Source organism: Castor canadensis, chromosome 12 (assembly GCF_047511655.1).
Source record: "Castor canadensis chromosome 12, mCasCan1.hap1v2, whole genome shotgun sequence".
Classification (NCBI taxonomy): domain Eukaryota; kingdom Metazoa; phylum Chordata; class Mammalia; order Rodentia; family Castoridae; genus Castor; species Castor canadensis.
Window position 1 is genome coordinate 110,864,446 of NC_133397.1, and position 22,883 is coordinate 110,887,328.

At 39.9% G+C, this 22,883-nt stretch overlaps 1 protein-coding gene across 3 annotated transcripts in view; it reads left to right on the forward strand.

The window, feature by feature from the left end:
- The first annotated feature begins 6,236 nt into the window (after positions 1 to 6,236).
- LOC141414927 (golgin subfamily A member 2-like) overlaps positions 6,237 to 22,883 on the forward strand; it is a 94,147-nt gene continuing 77,500 nt past the window's right edge. For all 3 annotated transcript variants that reach the window (XM_074050737.1, XM_074050736.1, XM_074050738.1), the window contains exon 1: positions 6,237 to 6,685. The gene's annotated coding sequence lies outside the window, so the exon portion shown is untranslated. The remainder of the gene's footprint in view (positions 6,686 to 22,883) is intronic.

Below are 22,883 nucleotides of genomic sequence, written 5' to 3' on the forward strand. Positions count from 1 at the left end.
ATTTTGTTGTCACATCCTTTTTGAACTTTCAAAAATTAATTCCAATACATTACTTGAAGATAGTTTGGGATTTTTTTCTGTAGATAACCATATCCCATGGTTAGTTTTTTCTTTCTTTTTTTTTTTTTTTGTGGAACTGGGGTTTGAACTCATGGCTTCATGCTTTTGTTGCAAAGCAGGTGCTGGCAAATCAGGCACTCTGCCAATTGAACCACACATCCAGTCCATTTTGCTCTGGTGTTTTTGAAGATGGGAGTCTCTGGAACCATTATCCTGGGCGGGCCTTGAACTGAGATCCTCCTGATCTCAGCCTCCCCAGTAGCTAGGATTATAGGCTTGAGCCACTGATGCTGGCTGGTAAGGGCATATGTATTTCTTCCTTTATAGTTCTTGTTCTTTAATCTTGTCTTGTACTGGTCAGCACTTCCAGTGCAGTGTTCAGTAGAAGAAGTGATAGGCATCACTGTTTTGATCCTAATGTGAAAGTTTTTTTTGCAGTGCTGGCAATTGAACCAGGGCTGTGCACATGCTAGGCAGTGCTCTACCATTGAAGTCCACACCCAGCCCTGGAAAAGAATATTTTAGTGTTTCACTGCTAAGTATGAAGTCTGCTACAGGTTTGGGTGAATACTCTATCAACTTGAGGAAATTCATTCTCTCCCATATCAGCCAGGAGTTCTTACCATATGTCTTGGAGCCTGTACTCTCGTTCCTTGTGTGGGGACAGGGAAATGTTTCTTTTTTCCCCACTTCTCCATCCTTTATCCTTTTCTACTAAAATAAACCTTGCTAGAACTTCAAAGAAAAAAATACTCCTTGAGTTTTATGTTTTATATATATATGATATATATGATGAATATTTACATGTATTCTATGTGATATATAGGATTATATATCAAATAGTATAGATGTATTAAAAAAAACCATAAGATTTCAGTACATGAAATATATATTGTTATCATATACCATGTAACATACTATGTCATGCATACATATGTACGTATATATACATACACATATATATTATGTATACATGCATGTATATACAAAAGTTATATTTATATATATATTATCATATAGCATGCAACATACTGTGTCATATATATATATATATATATATATATATATATAGTCATATATGTATGCATATTTTGGCAGTACTGGGATTTGAACTCAGGTTTTGTGCCTGCTACACAGGTGCTCTACCCCTTGAGCCACACCTCCAGCCCTTTTTGCTCTTGTTATTTTGGAAATAAGTTCTTGCTTTCTGCTTGGGCTGGCCTGGACAGCGAGTCTCTTATTTTCTGTTTCCCACGGTACTTGGGATGACAGACGCACACCACCATGCCCAGCTTTTTCCATTGATATGAGGTCTCATGACCTTTTTTGCCTGGGCTGGCCTGAAATCACAATCCTCTGGATCTCTGCCTCCCAGGCAGCTTGGGATGACAGGCATGTACCACCATTCCTGGCTTCATATATGTATTTTTATATACTGAAATCATGGCGTGATTTTCTCCTCTTACTCTAATAATGTAGCAAATTGCTGGAGCTCTGATTTACTTATTATGGAGGTCGTACTTAGTGTTTGCTGTGTGGATGGCTGTCACGGGAACAAGCTTGGGAAAAGTTCAGGTGGTGGCTGCTGAAATGGTTCAGGTGAGAGAGAATGGAAAGAAGTAGTCAGGGTTAAGATACATTTTGGATTTGCTGATAGGGAGGATGTGTGGTAGCCATAGGGGGTGGATGGATAATAAAGGGAAAGGAAAGACTCGAATATGCATTTTAGATTTCTGGTTTTATCATTTAAAAATATATATGGTAAAGGGGCTACAGGAGTGGACCAAGTGGTAGATCACCTGCCTAACAAATGTGAGGCCCTGAGTTCAAACCTCAATATTGCCAAAAAAAAAAAAATTATACTTTTACCACATCCTGAGGAGCACTTGTTATTTTGATTTTTTATAATAAAAAATTTTTGGTATTTTAATGGTGGTATCTAATTGTGGTTTTGATTTGTGTTTCCATCTTTTCATATGCTGCTTGGCCATTTGGGTATCTGTTGAAAATGTCTACGTCCTTGCCCATTTTTTAAAATTGGAGTTTTTTTGTTGTTATTAGGTAGTATAAGCACTTTGAATATTCTGGCTATTAATCCTTTATATCACACTTAATTTACAAGTATTTCCTTCCATTTCATGGGCTGCTTTTTTACCCTGTGTTCTGGCTTTATTATTTTTTTTCTTCAGTGCTGGATCTTGAACCCAGGGCCTTGTGTACAATAGGTAAGCACTGTGCTACTGAGCTACACCTTAATAGTGTTCTTGTGTATTAACACAAGAGTCTCTGACTTTTTTTGAGGTACTGGAGATCAAACCCAGGGTCTCACACATACAAGACAATCACTCTACCACTGAGCCACACCCCCAGTCCCAAAAATTGTAGATTTTCATGAAGTCCAACTTATTTATCTGTTACTGGCTTTATATTTTCCTTCAATGATAATAAACAGTAGTGACAATTATGGTCATTATTCCTTCCTTGCTTTAGTGGGAGAAGGAGATGAAGGAAGAGATGGAAGGAGAAAAAATGCAATATTATTATTACTATTATTATTATTTTGGTTAGGACTGGGGTTTGAACTCAGGGTTTCCCACTTGCAAAGCAGGCACTGTATTGCTTGACCATACCTTCCTGTCCACTTTGCTCTGATCATTTTTGAGACAGGGTCTGGCCTTGACCCTCAATCCTTGAGACCTCAGCTTCCCAAGTAGCTACAATTACAGTCATGAGCCATCACTGCCCAGCTACAAAAGGCATTTTAAATAGATTTATGCATATTTAGTAGAGGACCAGGGAGGACACCAAGAAAAAATCATTTCAACACAAAGGGATGACATGGAAGTCGTGTGCATGTGTGTGTGCACGTGTGTGGTGTGCACGTGTGCCATGGACTGTTGTCAAAGAATGGAGGTGGAAAGGAAATGCCTAGAATTGTCAGAGGTCTTTACAGAAGAAGAAGCTAGAAGGAGTAGGAAATGTCCAGGCAGAGCAGAGGAGGAAGGGAAGCTGACAGGGGAAGCAGCTTGTGGAAGTAAGTGTTGACATTCACAGCCCCATGGAAAAATGGAGAAAGTGGTGAGGAGACCTGGGAAGGGTGGGAGGTAGTTAGAGCGAGACCCAACTGTGCAGCCGTGTGAGAGCCTGTGTCATGTTATAAGCAATAGGGAGTCTTTAACTTACTTTATTAAGTAAATAGTCCATGTTCATTATAAAAGCACAAGTAATGAAATAAAAACCACTGGCAACATCTAATACTCTTATGTAGAGAGACGATAGTAACTGGATGAAGCTCATAACTTTGGAAAGTTCGTCCAGTGAGAGAGGGGAGAGACTAGAGGAGGAGATGGATTCGAGGTTATCACAACGGCACCCACGAGAGATAAGGGCTGAACAAAGTAGAACTGGGCATGGTGATGTACACCTGCAATCCTAGCACATGGGGGGTTGAGGCAGGAGGATGATGGGTTCAAGGCCAGCCTGGACTATATAATGTGACCCTCTCTCAAAACACAAAACAAAACAAAAAGTAGCAATGGAGGTGAAGGGCTAGGGAAGATCTGAATTATTTCTGAGGAGGAGTCAACAAAGTCTAGTGACTAATTGGATGTGACAGGAAGGACAGAGCAAAAAGTGGGTGATCCCGAGATTTCTAGCACAAGAGAATGACATTGATTGGGCTAGCCTGTTATGACCTTACAAACACCAAAATCCTGAGATGAGATTCAGAGCAGCTAAACTGTAAGGGGGCTGGCACCTGTGGTCACATCTGTAATCCCAGCTACTCAGGAGGGAGAGATTAGGAGGATCACAGTTAAAAGTCAGCCTGGGAAAATAGTGTGAGACCCTATCTTGAAACAAATCAGATACAAAACAGGGCTGCACTCAAGTGGTCGAATGCCTAATAGCAACCATGAGTCTCTGGATTCAAACCCCAGTACCACCAAAATAAATAAATAAATTGTAAGGGTACGGGGTTTATATTCCTAAAGGCATGGGGCTTACATCAAGGTCTGGGCTTTGCACTGTCTGTCAGTCACTCTATCATTTGAGCCATACATTAAGGTCTGGGCTTTGCACTGTCTGCCAGTCACTCTATCATTTGAGCCATATTCCCAGCCCCAAAATGAGTATGAGTAGGGTTGGGGTTTCTTTTGTTTGTTTGTTTATTTTTTTGAATCTGGACTGGGTTATTCTTTGCTTCTGGATTCTACTGAACTCTAAAATCTCTACTCAGTTACTGTGGCAACCAAGGATTAGACAATTATAGGGTACTGAATGTCAAAATCCGTTCATTCCATCATTCATGAGAAGTGAGTCACTAAACTCCATTAAAAACATGAATTTGCTAAATCTAGTTAGATATATGGGGATCATTTTGTGATTCTTTATTGCTATGTTTATTGTTTTTTCATAATGAGAACATTTGAAGGAAACATTTAGATAATCATCTCCTTCCCTCCCTCCTTTCTTGTGGTGTAGGGAATCAAACCCAGAGTCTCATGCATGCTAGGCAAGTGCTCTGCTCTGAGCTACATCCCCAGCCCTAGAGCACATAAATTACTAGTGAGCCCATTTGGCTCATAGGGACTCTGTGGATCTTTAATGAGGGGAGGTGCTCTGCTGGCTCATTTCATTGTGGGGCTCCTGTCTATTCCCAGTTTTTAAGGGAGGTTATTAAGCCCACTCTCCAGCCAGGGGAGGGAGGGTGAAAGTAATTTTCAAAATAAGACTTCAGGATGGGGGATGTAGCTCAGTGGCACAGCTCTTTCACAGGACCTGAACCATGGGAGGCACTGGATCTATTGGTCTTATTGATCTCCAGCACCACAAAACAATTAAATAAAATTTTTATTTGAATTGGAGCACTGGATATAGCTTCATTCCAATAAAAACTTCATTATTAAAACATGGGAAAAGATTATTTTTCTTTTTTTTTAAAGCAGGGTGTCTGTGTAGCCCAGGTTGATCCTACTGCCTCTGCCTTCTTAGTGCTGAGATTATAAGCATATGCCACTATGCCCTGCAGAAAAGGATTTTTAGAAAGTATAATTATGACTCTAAACCCACTATTGGAAAGATTGATTTCTTTGGAAAGGTTGTCTTTCTAGTACAACCCTAACATCTATGCATTATTTTTATTTTTGACCTGCTCATGTCTTTTATTTACAAGGCAGAAAACCCACAATATTGTGAATCCTGGCCTCTGCCTTGGTTGTTTAATCACTCTGAGCTTGTTCTGTCATCAGCAATACCTGTCTTGCTAATTTCAATTCACTGAGGGAATAATCGAGTTAATGGGGTGGCAGGTGGTAGAGCACCTGCCTAGAAAGCATGAGGTTCTGAGTTCAAAACCTCAGCACTGCTAAAAATAAAGGTAACAGATACTTTGATTTTATCCCATGCTGGAATTACAAGGTTGTTGCACAATGCCCGGTTTGCAAACGCTCTTTGAGAAGTATAAACGCACAATATATAGGTGAACCATTACTATCATTCGCAAAGTCTTATTTATAACTTTAGATATGACACATGGTTGAGTGAGCTTAAAGTACCTTAAGGTGAGCGTCTTCACTTTCTGAAAAGAAGGAAAGAATAATTTCCTTAGAGACATTCAGGGTCTCAGAATCCAGCATTTGCTGAACTCCAAGCTACCATAGATGCACAGATGAATAAACAGCATCTCTGCCATCAGGAATTACATTTCCTCCACAGTGGCAATACGCTTTGCTAGAGAGAGAGACTTGCTGTCCACTTGCAGAGCAGCACGCGCTGCAGACGGGCAGCAGAGGGCAGAGGAGGCCTGGCTTGGCTCTGGAGGTCGACCATGGCCAAGGCTAAGCGTGGAAGCACCTGCGCCCCTTTGCGACTGCGGCTTGGAAGGCAGTCCTTCTGCCATTCCCCACTCTTGGAGCCCAGAGAAGATAAAAGATCCCTTCCCACCACTCCTGCAGACATCAATCATGGTGAGGATTTTGGACTCACCTTTCCCTCTGAAGGAGCCACTGCGCCCCCCAGCGGAAGCACGGCGGCAAAACTGCAGCGGGGCCCCCAAGACGCAGGACACCTTAGCATCCTCCTCCTAAAGGCACAGGACGGCCTCTGGCCCTGACTCCGCCCCCCGACGCAACCTCCTTCCTCGCCACCGATTGGTTGGCTTGTGAGCGTGAGGACGTTGCGTCGCGGGGCGGGGCTGACGCACGGTGCCTCTAAGTCCTCAGCGTAGATCCTTAGCCGCCGCCCCCACTGTGGCGCCGCATCCGCCTCGCACCTTATTTTAGAGGGTACCGGTGAGAGCCGGGGCTTCGGGTGGTCGCGCAGCCTCGAGACGTCTCTGCCGATCCGCCTTTCCGAGCTGCTGGCTCTTCCGGGTCCGGTCCCTCTGAGGGGAAAATGGCGCCGGTGCCCCTGCGCGGGAGGAGCAGCTTCTGGGGTGTGGGTCGGGACCCCTTTCCCGGCTCCTCTTCCTCGCCCACGCGGTCCTCCTGCTGCCCGCAGTCCGGGCGGGCCTCTGCCCCGCGCCCTGCTCGTGCCGCATCCCTGTGCTGGACTGCAGTCGCAGAAAGCTGCCCGCGCCCAGCTGGAGGGCGCTGTCGGGACCGCTGCCCCCCGACGCCACCAGCCTGTGAGTAGAGTGGCCCAACGGGGGACCCACGAAGGGGCCTGGTCCGAGGGCGTGGAGGGAACTGGTTTGGGGCGGTGGGAACCTGAGAGAGCTTCTGGGGACTTGTATGAAGACCAGGCCATCTGATTTGCCAGGCTGGGGAGGAGTTGGGCCAGGGGTATTTGATTATGGACTCAGGGTCCTGGGCACTGGATATACATTCTAGATGGTTGGGGGGCGGGCCTCAGATCCTCAAGCACGTGATCTTATAAACACGATGTCCACAGACTCATGAACTGGCTTTTGTCACCCCTTCCTGTATTGTCTCATTTGGTGTTGCAGTTTTGATCCCTGATCGCGTTTCAGGAGATCCATTACTAACCCAGAATCTCTTTGTAAATTGGAATTCTTGAGCCCATTCAGGCATCACCATGAAGAAGGGAAGGGGTATTTTTTATAAAATCACGTGATGCCTGAATTGTTTTCAGTGCATTTCCTTGTAGTAAGGAACCTAGAATATTAGACTAGACCTCTTTGTCTAATATTGAAAACCAAGTATAGTAGTTGCATGAGTTCTCCTGGAGTCCCCGCTGCTGGGTTTTCATCTTGATGGGCCTGTATTAGGTAGTGGCACCTAGAGAGTGAATTGGTCTTAGTCAGCCTAGTGCCATTAGAAACAACAGTAGGTGTGACTCGAAATTACGGGATCTTGGTTACCAATATACAGTTATTTCTCTGCCACCTCCTGAGCAACACGTTTGTTAATTTTTTTCTAACAGAATTGTCTCCAAAAAAGAATCATCACTTTAAGAAAGACTAATTTAGGGTGAATTTAGAATGCAGAGACTATTTGTATTTTCACTGGACATAGATTACAAATGGAAGGTCTGTTTGGTAGAGGTTAAGAATTTTACATATAGGTTAGCATAGATAGGAAAGAAAGCTACCGCATATATTCATGGAGAAAATTAACCAAGTGGGTTTGGTGGTGGACTCAGTGGTAGAGGCCTGTGTAGCAAGTGCAAAGCCCAATTCAACCCCCATTTGCCAAAATTAAAAAGAAAGAAAAAACTCAAATGTTGAATGAAGCATAGAATTACATGTAACATGGCTTCTGTTTTTTTGGCGACACCTAGTAGCTAGGTCTTGTTGTTTTGACTCAAATTAAATTTTGAAATTCTTGCCAGTTCAGTGTAGTATGAAGTAAACCTAGCACATCATCTTTGTTACACAGCAAATTCCTTTTTCTAAGAAATTCTTGGGACATATTATGATAATAAATCTGGCACAGGTTTAAAGACTGTGACTTCATGTAGCTGTGATTGAAATAAATGTGACCAAGTGTGCTGGAGGCATGGCTCAAGTGGTAGAGCACCTGCCTCACAAGTGTGATGCCCTGAGTTTAAACTCAAGTGCCCCTTCCCCCCCAAAAAAAAGAAAGAAAGAAAAAAGGAAGAGAAATGTGGCCTACTTTTTAAGATCCCTCCATTAGGGCTGGGGATGTATCTTAGTGGTAGAGTGCTTGTCAAAATGTGAGCGTTCTTGGGTTGGATGTCCAGTATTGAGAAATATAAACAATCCTTCATTGGTACACAACAGTAATTGGAAGTAATTTTAGCTATGATGTATTTATGTCTAAATTTGATTTCTGTTTAATCAAGACATGTTCCCTAAAGCCAAGTGACATTCAGAAATTTCTTTTGATTTTGAAACAGGCTCTTGCTATGTAACCAGGCTGACCTCCAACTCACCATCCTCTCACCTCAGGCTCCCGAGGCCTGGGATTACAGGTGTGCACCACCACCTAGATGTCCTGTAATGAAATTAACATTTTCCGTTGAAGTGAAATGTTTTGGAGAGCTAGAGGCATAGCTGAAGTGGTACACTGCTTACCCTGGGTTTAATTCCCAGAACCACAAAAAAAGAAAGAAAAAAAGCAGAAAAACTCTTAGAACACTAAAACGTAGTATTGTGCTATTTTATTGACACATGAAACAGTCTTCAGCAATTTCTGTTAGCCATAAAACCACCAAGTACACTTGCGTTCTCAATTCTGGATTTTTAAAACACATGCAATGATCTGGATGATCAAACTCAAATGCTTAAACTTGTGGTACTTATCAAAATGATTATGGACAAAAGTTATTAATCCGCCCCCCCCTCCCCCTCTTCCGGTGCAGGGGATGGAACACAGGGTTTCTTTGCATGCTAGGCATCTTACTGTACCAGGGAGCTGCACCCTGGGCCCAATCCTGTTTTTCTGAAACCTATTTAGAGACTTTTTTGCTAACCCTACATGAGACACTCTCTTAAGATACTATTTTTTCAAAACTTAACTGGATTCTTTAGGTACAAACTCTGTAGCACCTTGTTGTAATTCCATGTGCACACATGGAAAGTATTGGAAGATACAGCTTTTTTTTTTTTTAACTAATTTTTACTTCATTTACTTTTTTGATCCTCCATTCATGTGGCACATTTGTTATAGTTGATAAGTCAATATTGATACATTATAATTATCAACAGTTCATAGTGTAGAATTTACCTTTTTCTATAATAGTGGGTTTTGAACTCCCAGCCTTATGCTTGCTTGGCAGGTACTCTACCATTTGAGCCATGTCCCAGCTTATAGAGTTTACTCTTTCTCTTCTATGTTTTATGGGTTTTTTTAACACATACTTTTACAGTATGTAAAACGCTTTTACTGTCCTAAAAATCTTCTGTGTCTCACCTATTCACCTTTCTTTTCCCTCCTGAATCCATCGCAACCACTGATCTTCGAACAGTTTCCTTAGTTTTGCCTTTTCCAGCATGCCATATAGTTGGTGTATATGTATAGGTATTGTACAATATATTGCAAATAAGTAGTACAGGTGAAGGATAGAAAGTTTAACTTGTCTTAATGTCTTACAGGATTTTATTTATCCTGAAGATATTTACTCAATATCTCCTGCTGTCTCTTGTTTAACTGTAAAGCAGAAATGATTCCAGGAATCATTTGTAGAGAAAACTGTCACTCAGACCTTACTGACTCCTAATTCAGAGAGTGCTAATGAGCTCATGGGTTCCCTAGCCTGGCGATTAGAAGCACCAAATTAGAAAAAAGGTAAGTAGACCATTACAGGCAGGAAGACTAGCAGTTCCAAAAAGTGAGGGCTTTTAGTGTAAAGCATTAGTGGTAAAGGAAGAGCAAACCTGTAAAAGCAGACAGGATTTTAAGTGTTGTTTCAGATTCTTGTGTTTAGCTCATTATACTCCCAGTGCTACTCAGATCATCAGCATGTTAAATCACAGCACAATAATTGGATATAATAGTGACCCTGAGTATTATTTTTAAAACTAAATTGTGCTATGTATGGTCTTATAAAATAGGACTTTATTCACAAAAGAAAGTATCTATTATGCTAGATAAATAAATGAAGCATTGTCATACCCCAAATATTAGACATACGTATATATATATATATATATATATATAAATTTTTTTTTTTTTTTTGGTGGTACTAGAGATTGGATCTGTCCTTGCTGAGCTATATCCACAGCCTTCTTTAGGTTTTTTGGTTTTTTGAGGTTTTTTTTCAGCTTTGAGCGAGGGTCTCTCAAGTTGTCCAGGTTGACCTTGAACTTGTGATGCTCCTGCCTCAGTCTCCCGAGTAGCTAGGATTATAGGCATGTGTCATCATAGATCTGTTTTCTTATGTTTTAACTTTTGCAAAGAGCCTGTTTATTAGAGGCTTTGTTGTGTTGAAGTCCACAGCTCATCCTTCCAATGCTCTGTTTTGTACTTGATGACTCAGTAGTGCACATATGTGACTGGGCAGAAGAAAATGCTGCATCTCTGAAACTTGATTTTGTCTTCCTCACACTGTTGTGACTGCTCTGTACATTCTGTAAATAATTTACACCTTGATGGTACTGCACAGCTACATTAATAGTCCCTCTGGCTCCACATGATATTAAGAACTTTAATAATTCATCATTTTTCCAGCCACATCCCTATAGAGTAGCATGAGTGGAGTTTTTAAGACAGAGATAAGGCCTTTGCTGAGACCTTTGGTCTTCGTCTGGTCTACTAATACTGAGATATTTGTAGTTTTAGGAAATAAAGATTATTGGATGTTAGTTCAGTACATTTGGGGGATCGTTCAAGGGGGGAATACTTTTAAAGATAATTTTGTGTTTCAGACTCCCACTTTAAAAACAACCAAAGACAAATTGTATCATCAGCCTATGCAAATTAAAGGGAGTCCATGCTTGGACCTAGAGAAGAATAGTGAAAGGCTTCACTTGTTTTGAGACAGGGCTTCTAACTCATGATTCTCCTGCCTCTGTCTCCCAAGTGCTGGATTATAAGTGTGTACTGCTATGCCTGGATAGAGATTTCAGTTTTTAAAAACTATCTAAACACTCACTCATGCCGCCCCTCCCCCCCCCCAATCTCTCTCTGTCTCTGCTTTAGTGCAGGGCTCCTACCCAGGGCCTTACACGTGTCGGGAAAATGCTCTGCCACTGAGCCATACCCCCAGCCTTTTCCAACTCCTTAAGAGTTTTTCATCTTGTATTTGAAATCTTCAAATTTTAGTTGTGCTGGGTGCAGGTGGCTCATGCCTGTAATCCTAACTACTCAGGAGGCAAAGATCAAGAGGTTCGTGGTTCGAAACCAGCCAGGGCAAATAGTTCCATGAGACCCTATTTCAAAAAACCCTTCACAAAAATAGGGCTGGTAGAGTGGCTCAAGGTTAAGGCCCTAAGTTCAAGCCCCAATACCACAAAGCAAAAGAAAAAAAAAAATTTAGTTGTCTTCAGACTTTTGGAGAACTTTCAGGGAAAAGAAATGGAAGCCGGGTACAGTGGGCCTACCTGTAGTCCCAGCTATTTGGGAGACGAAGCAGGAGGATTGCTTGAGCACATGAGTTCAGAATCATGAGACTATTTCAGAGAGAAAAAAATGAAGGGCGTGTTTATGGAGAATGAGAACATGTCTGTGTACTCCTGGGAGAATAAGTCATACGATTAAATTTCAGAGTGAAATTTAGGTATAAAAGTTGGTGTTGATTCAAGTTGATGATGCCTTTGTTCAGTCTTGGAGTGACTCCATCTGTGAGAACAAGAAACCTTTTTTAGGTGAATAAAAGGTTACTAATATTGACAGAGTTTGCAACCAGGAATCCAGCACTGTCCATCCTCCACTAAGTGTTTTTTTATGTGAATAGCTGATGACCAGATCGATCCATATAATTCTGTTTAGACACCTGCTGTTTTGATAACTTAAACAGCTGTGCTGGTATATTCTAGTTGCTTGCTATAATGGTTCTGTGTTGGGAGTGTGTTGCACTTTACCTTTACTGTCTTTTAATCTCTTTCAGTGTAGATTTGTTTGAGAAGGTTCTGTGGGGTTCAAATCCACAAAGCTGTTCAGTGCATATATTTTTATATATCTTTAAGACAATACTATCCTGTAGAAAGGCTGCAAAGTATGTCAGGCATCCTTTGAGTTGCCTTGAAAATCCTTTTATTCTTCAAAGACAGAGAAAATTACTCTTTCCCCAAATAGAGCTACTTTATAGTTTTCACTAACACTGGCTACAAAGTTGTTTATACCATGTGTATAATTTAATTGCCTTAAATTTCATTGCCTTAAATTTAATCATGATTTTCTTTACAAGTGATTATTAGGTCAGTGATTACCTATATTAATGCTGAGTGACTCACGGGAGAACTCTTGGGGAGGAGTACAGTCAAGAGTGACACTGCTGGGGAGGTTTAGTGAAGGCATAATGAGCACTGTTAGGATTAAAATGAGCCCCCAAATCTCCAAAGGGGAAAAATCCTCACATTTTAGCATCATAGATGTACCATGCTACATGCTAGCCTGGTGCACAGATGTCATTAGCACTTCCTTTGCAATACCACTGAGCTCAGGGAAGAAGCAGAGAAATTCTAACTTAAAGTAGAGCAGTGGAATTTCTGCTAGAGGTGAAATGTCACAAAACAAAAACTTTTGACTTGTACAAAATTCTGAGTTTGTTGTTTAGTAGCAAGTATGAGTTGGATTTAAGTATCGGAATATAGGATTTTAAAAAATCTTTTTTTGGAGGGGGGTACTGGAAACTGACGCCAGGGTGCTGACCATGTCAAGAACATGCTTTACCACTGGGCTACACTTGCAGCCCTAAGTAGATTTCTTTTTCTTTTCTTTTTTTTAATTTGGTGCTGGGGATTGAACCACGGATGCTTTTAGGCAAGCATTCTGCCACTTGAGCTACACCTGCAGCCCTTCACTATAAGAGTTTTATGTGGAGTGAATTCGTGTTTTTAATCTTCATTCATGAGTATCTTGGAAAAAGACCTTAGAACTATTGTGAAAAGTGACATTTAACATAGCCTTAGTCATGTCATGGTGTAAATTAAGCTCTAAATGAAGGTGGGGAAGTTTTGCAGATGGGTAGGTATGAGTCCAGCTGAGAACAAATTGTTCTGCTGTGAGAGAGACATCATTCAAACCTGCACGCTTCTGTCAACTGCCTGTGGCTGCACAGTGAGACCAACTGATTGAGTGTTTCTCCAGTGTCCCTATTGCTAGCCATCTTGTAACGTACAGCAAGCACATCTCTCGGCAAACAGCTTGTAAATATGCCAGGAACAAGCAAGGTGAGTTTTTAAACTCAGGACTAACTTCAGTGAATCTCTACTGTATCTGATAAACTACTTGCTAGCAGTGAGATGGAATTTTGAATTCGCAGCCTCCCTTGTTTTAGTTGTGTGACATTAGCTTAACAGGTTATTAGTCTCTGTGTATGTTTCCATGCAAGAAAAGTGAGGATTATGAGAGGATTTGTGTATTCAGCCAGTTAGTATTTGTGAAGTACACAGAAGGCTGTTTGGCACTTAACTGATGTTAACCCCCCTTATGATCGTTAGCATTAATATAATTTGGGGTGAGATTAATTTCCCTCTCCTGAAGCTAGCTAGATAGTTCTTTTTAGGAAGACCACATTGCTGTGAAAAATGGGATAAACTCACTTATTTTGGAGACAGGGTCTTGTTATGTAGCCCAGGCTGTCCTGGAACCCACTTCCCAAGTGCATGGATTATAAGTGCACATCAGGCTTAATTTTTTTTTCAGTACTGGGATTTGAATGAGGGTGTACACATTTTTTGTGAAGGGTTTTTTTGAGAAAGGGTCTTGCAAACTATCCCACGTTTGCTTTGAACTGCAATCTTCCTGATATCTGCCTCCTGTATATCTGGGATTATACATGTGAGTCACCAGTGACCTGGCCCTGCTTTGGTTTTTTGATGCGGGGTTTTATTTTTTTCTTGGGGAAACTGGGATATTCATAGGTAAGGTATCCTGATTCTAGTACTTAGAATTTCAAATATAAATCTATACTGTTTTTCCTCAACTTGGAAATTTTCCTTCACACTTATATTTCCTTTAAAGTGTAATAACTGAGTTTCAGCTTTACGTAGTACAGTTGTCCCTCAGCATTTACGGGGAATTGGTTCTGAGACCCCGTGTAGATGACAAAATCCGTGGATAAGGAAGTCCTATGTAAGCTGATGTTGCATAACCTCATGCTTATCCTCCTGTATACTTTAAATCATCTCTAGATTACTTGTAATAGCTCTTGTAATGTAAATGCCGCATGAACAGTTGCTATATGGTATTGGTTAGGGAACAGTGACAAGAACAGAAGTGTGAACATGTGACAACAAGCACTATTTTCTCTGTGATTTTCAGTTCGAAATTGGTTGAATCTTTGGCCGTATGATTGGCCAAGTGTACACCTGTTAGATCAGCATGCCTGTGTCGCTAGTGTCTCTGTTCACTTGAGTACTTGTGCATTGCCAGATCTGTTTTCACAATCTACTTAAACATACTCAGGGCACTTGGAAGTTCAGACTCATAAAATGCTTCCATAAATTTTAAAGGACAAAGCTAAGAACCTAGTAACCTAGTAAAGATTAAATTCTGCATGCTGATATAAATGTTAAAAAATCCTATAAATGAACAAAATGACATGCTAAGTTATATATGTGTTTTCATTGTAAGCATATAATATACACTAAAGAATAGGAAGGATAAAAAGATTAAATTCAGCTTGTATTGTCATGCATTCCCTTTTGACTTTACTTGGTTTTAATTGCATACATACTGTATATTTTATCTTCCTTGCCACTTAACCACTTTTTTTTTTTTTTTTTTTTTTTGGCAGTACTGGGGTTTGAACTCAACACAGGGCCTCAGTCTCACTAGGCAGGCACTCTACCACTTGAGCCACTCCACCAGTCCCCAACTGATCACTTTTTAAAAAAAAAAAATTCTTACTATTTTTATTAGCATAATTAATAGTACAAGGGGTTTCATTGTGATAATGCCAGAGTCCACTCACCACGTTTATGACACAATGAAATGTTATCCAGGGAAGATACTAGTTAAGAATTCCTGTGATAGCTTCGCTGAAACAGTCCGATTATATCGTTTATAAGTATACAGTTTATTGGCCAGTCCTAAACCAGTGTTCAGTTGTATATTTGATGGGTTGAGAATTTTCCACTAGTTTAATGTTGAAAGGTATGCATAAATACTTTCAAATAATGTATTTGTAAATAGGTATTTTCTTTGAAATAGAATAAGTGCATGTTCCCATTTTCTATGCTGGCAGGGAAAGATATATGTGTCACGTACATGCATACACACATGCATGTATACATACATACATACAAAAGATAGTAGAATTAGCACTTGAAATTCTAATACAAGATTTCTCTGTTCCCCCCACTAGCTGATCATGCTTAAGAAATGCATTCTAAGCATACAAGGAACAGTGGAAAGAATGCTGGATCCTAGGTCTGCCGCTTGAGCCACTTGACTCTTATGGACTTCATTTTCTCCATCTTAATCAAGAGGCTGGGTCTCTAGCTGTATAGTCTCCTTCAGCCTTAATATGCCACTGTGTAAACAGACTCAGTGCTTTACAGGATTTGTTTTAAAATTGAATCTAAAGCAAAAATGGATAATTGACTTGACTCCTGCTGCATTTTCCTCCTCAGATGATTTTCTCAAGCCACAGATAAGGGCACATTCTGAAACCACAGTTGCTGTAAGAGGCATTCATGTGACTCTCACGTGCACTGCTGTGAGCAGCAGTGATTCACCCATGGCCACTGTGTGGCGAAAAGACTGTGAAATCCTGTGTGATGTGGATGTTTAGAATTTTGTTCGTTTTCGGCAGCAAGCTGAAGAAGCTCTGTGATATATTAGTATCCTCCATCTTTTCAATGTGAATTTCACTGAAGTAAAAATACCAGTGTATTGTTTAATCATGTTGGTTTCAATTATTCTCAGAAAGCCAAGCTGACTGTAAATAGTAAAGAAGTACACTTCTCAATTTTTTTTTTTAACATTAAAAGGGTTTTCATGTTCAGTTTTTGAATCACTTGGCCAAGAAAAGCAGGCTATGTCTGCTATTTGGGGGGAGTCTTACTGGTGTCGTCTTTTGGGTTGTAGTGTGTATAGCAGGTGGAATTTTTGGATTAGCTAGTCTGCCCCTTATTTACTGTCCCTAATTGATCTTTGGTTGAGAGTTGATTCCACTGCTCTAGTCGATGGACTAATTCCACTGTAGTTTTCTGCTTTTAAAGGATTCTTTTTATTATTTTTTTTCATATTTGCATGCAATGTTTGGATCATTTCTCCCCCATTCCCCCCACCCTCTCCCTTAACCTCCCCCCCGCCCCTCCCTCTCTACCCCTACCCCCTCTCTACCCAGCAGAAACTATTTTGCCCTTATCTCTAATTTTGTTGAAGAGAGAGTATAAGCAATAATAGGAAGGAACAAGGGTTTTTGCTAGTTGAGATAAGATAGCTACACAGGGAGTTTCCTCCCATTGCCTTCCTGTATGTGTGTTACATTCTAAATTAATTCTTCTCGAACTAACCTTTTCTCTAGTTCCTGGTCCCCTTTGGCTATTGGCCTCTGTCGCTTTAAAGTTTCTGCATTAGTTCCTTTGCATTGAGGATATCAAATGCTATCATGTTTTTTGGGGGGTTTCTTGCCTATCCTCATACCTCCCTTGTATGCTCTTGCCTCATCATGTGATCAAAGTCCAATCCCCTTGTTGTGTTTGCCCTTGATCTAATGTCTGCATAGGAGGGAGAACATACAATTTTTGGTCTTTTGGGCCAGGCTAACCTCACTGAGAATGACGTTCTCCAATTCCATCCATTTACCAGCAAATGATAACATTTCGTTCTTCTTCAGGGCTGCATAAAATTCCATTGTGTATAGATACCACATTTTCTTAATCCATTCATCAGAAGTGGGGCATCTTGGCTGTTTCCATAACTTGGCTATTGTGAATAGTGCTCCAATAAACATGGGTGTGCAAGTGCCTTTAGAGTAACCTGTGTCGTATTCCTTTGGGTATATCCCCAAGAGTGGTATTGCTGGATCATATGGTAAATCTATGTTTAGATTTTTAAGAAGCCTCCAAATTTGTTTCCAGAGTGGTTGTACTAATTTGCATTCCCACCAGCAGTGTAAGAGGGTTCCTTTTTCTCCACATCCACACCAACAACTGTTGGTGGTGGTGTTTCTAATGATGGCTATTCTAACGGGTGAGGTGGAATCTTAGTGTGATTTTGATTTGCATTTCCTTTATTGCTAAGGATGGTGAGCATTTTTTCATGTGCTTTTGGCCATTTGAATTTCTTCTTTTGAGAAAGTCTGTTCACTTGCCCATTTCTTAATTGGTTCATTAATTTTGGGAGAGTTTAGTTTTTTGAGTTCCCTGTATATTCTGGTTATCAGTCCTTTGTCTGATGTGTAGCTGGCAAATATTTTCTCCCACTCTGTGGGTGTTCTCTTCAGTTTAGAGACCATTTCTTTTGTTGAGCAGATGCGTTTTAGTTTTATGAAGTCCCATTTATCTATGCTATCTCTTAGTTGCTGAGCTGCTGGGGTTCCATTGAGAAAGTCCTTGCCTATACCTGTTAGTTCCAAAGTATTTCCTACTCTTTCCTGTACCAACTTTTGAGTTTAGGGTCTGATATTAAGGTCCTTGATCCATTTTGAGTTAATACTGGTATATGGTGATAAACATGGATCTAGTTTCAGTTTTTTGCAGACTGCTAACCAGTTTTCCCAGCACTTTTTGTTGAAGAGGCTGTCTTTTCCATCATATATTTTTAGCGACTTTGTCAAAGATAAGTTGGGTATAGTTGTGTGGCTTCATATCCGGGTCCTCTATTCTGCTTCACTGGTCTTCATGTCTGTTTTTGTGCCAGTACCCTGCTGTTTTTATTGCTATTGCTTTGTAATATAGTTTGAAGTCGGGTATTGTGATACCTCCAGCGTTGTTCTTTTTGCTGAGTATTGCCTTGGCTATTCGTGGTCTCTTGTGTTTCCAAATAAATTTAATGGTAGATTTTTCAATCTCTGTAATGAATGTCATTGGGATTTTGATGGGAATTGCATTAAACATGTAGATTGCGTTTGATAGTATAGCCATTTTTACTATGTTGAGTCTACCAATCCATGAGCATAGGAGATCTCTCCATTGAGTTTTCCTCATTCCATTTCTTCAGGAGTATATAGTTTTTCTTGTAGAGGTCATTCTCATCTTTTGTTAAGTTTACTCCTAGGTGTTTGATTTTTTTTTGAGGCTATTGTAAATGGAATTGTTTTCACATATTCTCTCTTAGTTTGTTCATTATTAATGTATAGAAATGCTAATGATTTTTCTATGTTGATTTTATATCCTGCTACCTTGCTGTAGCCGTTGGTCGTGTCTAGAAGCTTTTGAGTAGAGTTTTTTTGGGTCTTTAAGGTATAGGATCATATTGTCTGCAAATAGGGATATTTTGACAGTTTCTTTACCTATTTATATTCCTTTTATTCCCTCTTCTTGCCTAATTGCTCTGGCTAAGAATTCCAGTACTGTGTTGAATAGGAGTGGGGATAATGGGCATCCTTGTCTCATTCCTGATTTTAGAGGGAATGGTTTCAGTTTTTCACCTTAAAGTATAGTGCTGGCTGTAGCTTTGTCATATATAGCTTTTATAATGTTGAGGTACTTTCCTTCTTTTCCTACGTTTCTTATAGTTTTTCTCATGAAATGGTGTTGGATCTTATCAAAGGCTTTTTCTGCATCTGTTGAGATGATCAAGTGGTTTTTGTCTTTGCTTCTGTTAATGTGGTGGATTACATTTATTGATTTTCGTATGTTGAACCATCTCTGCATTCCTGGGATGAAGCCTAGTTGGTCATGGTGAATGATCTTTTTGATGTGTCGTTGGATTTGGTTTGCCAATGTTTTATTGAGGATTTTTGCATCAGTGTTCATTAAGGAGATTGGCCTATAGTTCTCCTTTTTGGAGGTGTCTTTGCCTGGTTTTGGGATAAGTGTAATACTGGCTTCATAAAATGTGTTAGGCAGTTTTCCTTCCCTTTCTATTTCATGGAACAGTTTAAGGAGGGTTGGTATTAGTTCTTCCTTAAAGGTCTGATAGAATTCAGTAGAGAATCCATCAGGTCCTGGACTTTTCTTTTTGGGGAGACTCTTGATTGCTGCTTCAATTTCATTTTGTGTTATAGATCTATTCAGGTGTTTAATGTCCTCTTGGTTCAGTTTTGGATGATCATAAGTATCTAGAAATCTTACTTCAAGATTTTCAAATTTATTTGAATATAGGTTCTTGAAGTAGTCTCTGATGATTTCCTGGACTTCCATGGTGTTTGTTGTTATCTTCCCTTTTGCATTCCTAATTTTACTGATTTGGGTTTTTTCTCTCCTCATTTTAGTCAGGTTTGCCAGGGGTCTATCGATCTTGTTTATTTTTTCAAAGAACCAACTTTTTGTTTCATTAATTCTTTGTATGGTTTTTTTGGTTTCTATTTCATTGATTTCAGCTCTTATTTTTATTATTTCTCTCCTTCTATTTGTTTTGGGATTTGCTTGTTCTTGTTTTTCTAGGAGTTTGAGATGTATCATTAGGTCATTGATTTGGGATCTTTCAATCTTTTTAATATATGCACTCATGGCTATAAACTTTCCTCCCAAGACTGCCTTAGCTGTGTCCCATAGGTTCCGGTAGGTTGTGTTTTCATTTTCATTGACTTCCAGGAACTTTCTAATTTCCTCTTTTATTTCATCGATGATCCATTCTTCATTAAATAATGAGTTATTTAGTTTCCAGGTGTTTGCATGTTTTTTGTCTTTACTTTTGTTGTTGAGTTCTACTTTTACTGCATTGTGGTCAGATAGTATGCACGGTATTATTTCTATTTTCTTATATTTGCTGAGGCTTGCTTTGTGCCCTAGGATATGATCTATTTTGGAGAAGGTTCCATGGGCTGCTGAGAAGAATGTATATTGTGTAGAGGTTGGATGAAATGTTCTGTAGACATCTACTAGGTCCACTTGATCTATTGCATATTTTAGATCTTGGATTTCTTTATTGAGTTTTTGTTTGAATGACCTATCTATTGATGATAATGGAGTGTCAAAGTCTGCCACAACCACTGTGTTGGCGTTTATATATGCTTTTAGGTCTTTCAGAGTATGTTTGATGAAATTGGGTGCGTTGACATTGGGTGCGTACAGATTGATGATTATTATTTCCTTTTGGTCTATTTCCCCTTTTATTAGTATGGAATGTCCTTCTTTATCTCGTTTGATCAATGTAGGTTTGAAGTCTACTTTGTCAGAGATAAGTATTGCAACTCCTGCTTGTTTTCGGGGGCCATTGGCTTGGTAAATCTTCTTCCAGCCTTTCATCCTAAGCATATGCTTATTTCTGTCGGTGAGATGAGTCTCCTGTAAGCAACAAATTGTTGGATCTTCCTTTTTAATTCAGTTTGTCAAACGGTGCCTTTTGATGGGGGAGTTAAATCCATTAACATTAAGTGTTAGTACTGATAGGTATTTGGTGATTCCTGTCATTTAGTTGTCTTAGTTGTTTGAGGGTTTGATTGTGTGTAACTAAATCGATGTTACTCTCTGCTTTCTTGCTTTTTTTTTTTCTTTCCTGTAGTTTGGTACTGCCTGCCCTTTCATGGTTATGTTGGTTTCACTTTCTGTGTGTACAATCCCTTGAAGAATCTTTTGCAGTGGTGGCTTTGTGGTCATATATTGTTTTAGTTTCTCTTATCATGGAAGACTTTTGTTGCTCCATGATAATTTTGCTGAGTAGAATAATAGTTTTGCTGGGTAGAGTATCCTAGGGTTGAAGTTATTTTCATTCAGTGCCTGGAAGACCTCACACCAATCTCTTCTTGCTTTTAATGTTTCTGTTGAGAAGTGTGATATGATTTTGATGGGTTTACTTTTGTATGTTGTTTGTTTTTTCTTACAGACTTCAAAATTCTTTCTCTAGTCTCTGTACTTGTTGTTTTTATGATAATATGTTGTGGGATAGTTCTATTTTGGTCAGGTCTGTTTAGTGTTCTGGAGGCCTCCTGTACCTGTATGGGCATAGTTCTCTCTAGATTTGGGAAATTTTCTGTTATTATTTTGTTGAATATATTACGCATTCCCTTTGCTTGCACCTCTTCTCCTTCTTCAATGCCCATGATTCTCAGGTTTGTTCTTTTGATGGCGTCAGTAATTTCTTGCATTTTCTTTTCACAGGTCTTGAGTTGTTGAACTAATAGTTCCTCATTTTTTCCTTTAATTACCATTTTATCTTTGAGTTCAGAGGTTCTGTCTTCTGCTTGTTCCAGTCTGCTGGATTGGCCTTCCATTTTGTTTTACATTTGTTTGTCCTTTTTTCTCAGGTTTTCCTTATCCTGTGTTTCTTCCTCTTTAATACTGTCTATTTTCGTCCTGAGTTCATTTATTTATTTATCGTGTTCTTTGTTTCACTTTGTTGTTTATACAGTGCTTTTATAGTTTTTTTTTATTTGTTCTTCTACTTTCTCAAATTCTCTATTTAGTAGTCTTGGAATTTCTTGAGTGTCTCCTGTACATTTTGGTTGACCATATCCAGTATCATCTCTAAATTTCTCATTGATTACTTGCAGGATTTCTTCTTTAAGGATGTTCTTGTGGGCTTCATTGGGTTCTTCGGCATAGCTTTTCTTCATTTTATTGGAGTCTGGATCTGGGCATCTGCTTTCTTGATTTCTGGTTCCTGTACTAATTTATTATTAGGGGGAAATGGTTTCCCTCTTTTTTCCATCTTCCCATCATTGTCCTTGCTACTGTTACTGTCCCCGTACTGTGTGTAATTCAGTATTGTCTAGCTTATAATAGTAATGATGATGGTATCTAGAATGGAAGGGTGAGAGGAGAGGGAAAGCAAAGAAGGTAAAGAAAAAGGGAAAAAAACAAAACAAAAAAAAACAGAGCCAAAGAAATAAACAGGGAGAGATATAGTACTAATCAACAATGAGCTAAACATACATTAGAAAGACAGAGAGAGGACAAAAATAATAATAATAAATAAATAAATAAAATTTCCCACATTCAAATGCAATGAAGTTTCAGCCTTAATAGATTTGGTGCTAGTCCTTCAGCATCCAGTCCTGGTGTTGGTGTCTGAGTAGTAGTTCTGTCGTTGTGTCATCAAAGGGGAAAAAAAAAAATCCCAAATTCAAATGCAATACACTTTCAGTCTCATCAAAGGAAAAAAAAATGGAGTCTGGAGACAGCTTTGTGAATGTGTATCTGAGGCTGCAGCTCACCTGCCACCTACTGTTAGCCAGCTGCTGCTACAGGCTTTATTTAGTGGAGATCTCAGCAATGAGCTTTACATTCACCTAGCCCTGCAGGCCTTGTTTATTTAGAGTTCTCCTGGATGCATGACCCTTTTGTTTTCTTCAGTATACAGCCCTACCCACTTGTTGCAATTAGTCCTTTTTTTTTATTTAGAGTTTGCATGGGGAGGTGCTCCTCCCCCATTCTCTGGTGCAACGTGCCACACTTTAGCCACTGTTGGATGCCTTCTTCTCTCCAAGGACACTGGGGGAGGTGGTGCCACACCTGCCTTCTCTGGCTGGCTTGTTTATTTAGAGTTTGCATGGGGGAGTGCTCCCCCACCTTGTGGAGCTTTCCACACAACAGCCACTGTTATAAGCTTTCCCTGCTCCAAGGTTGCTGGGCAGGGTCACCACTCCTGCATTCTCTGGCCATCTTGTGTATTTACAGTTCGCATGGGGGAGTGCTTCCCCCCTCCCCAGCTCAGGGCGCCCTGCCCTCTTTGTTACAAGTC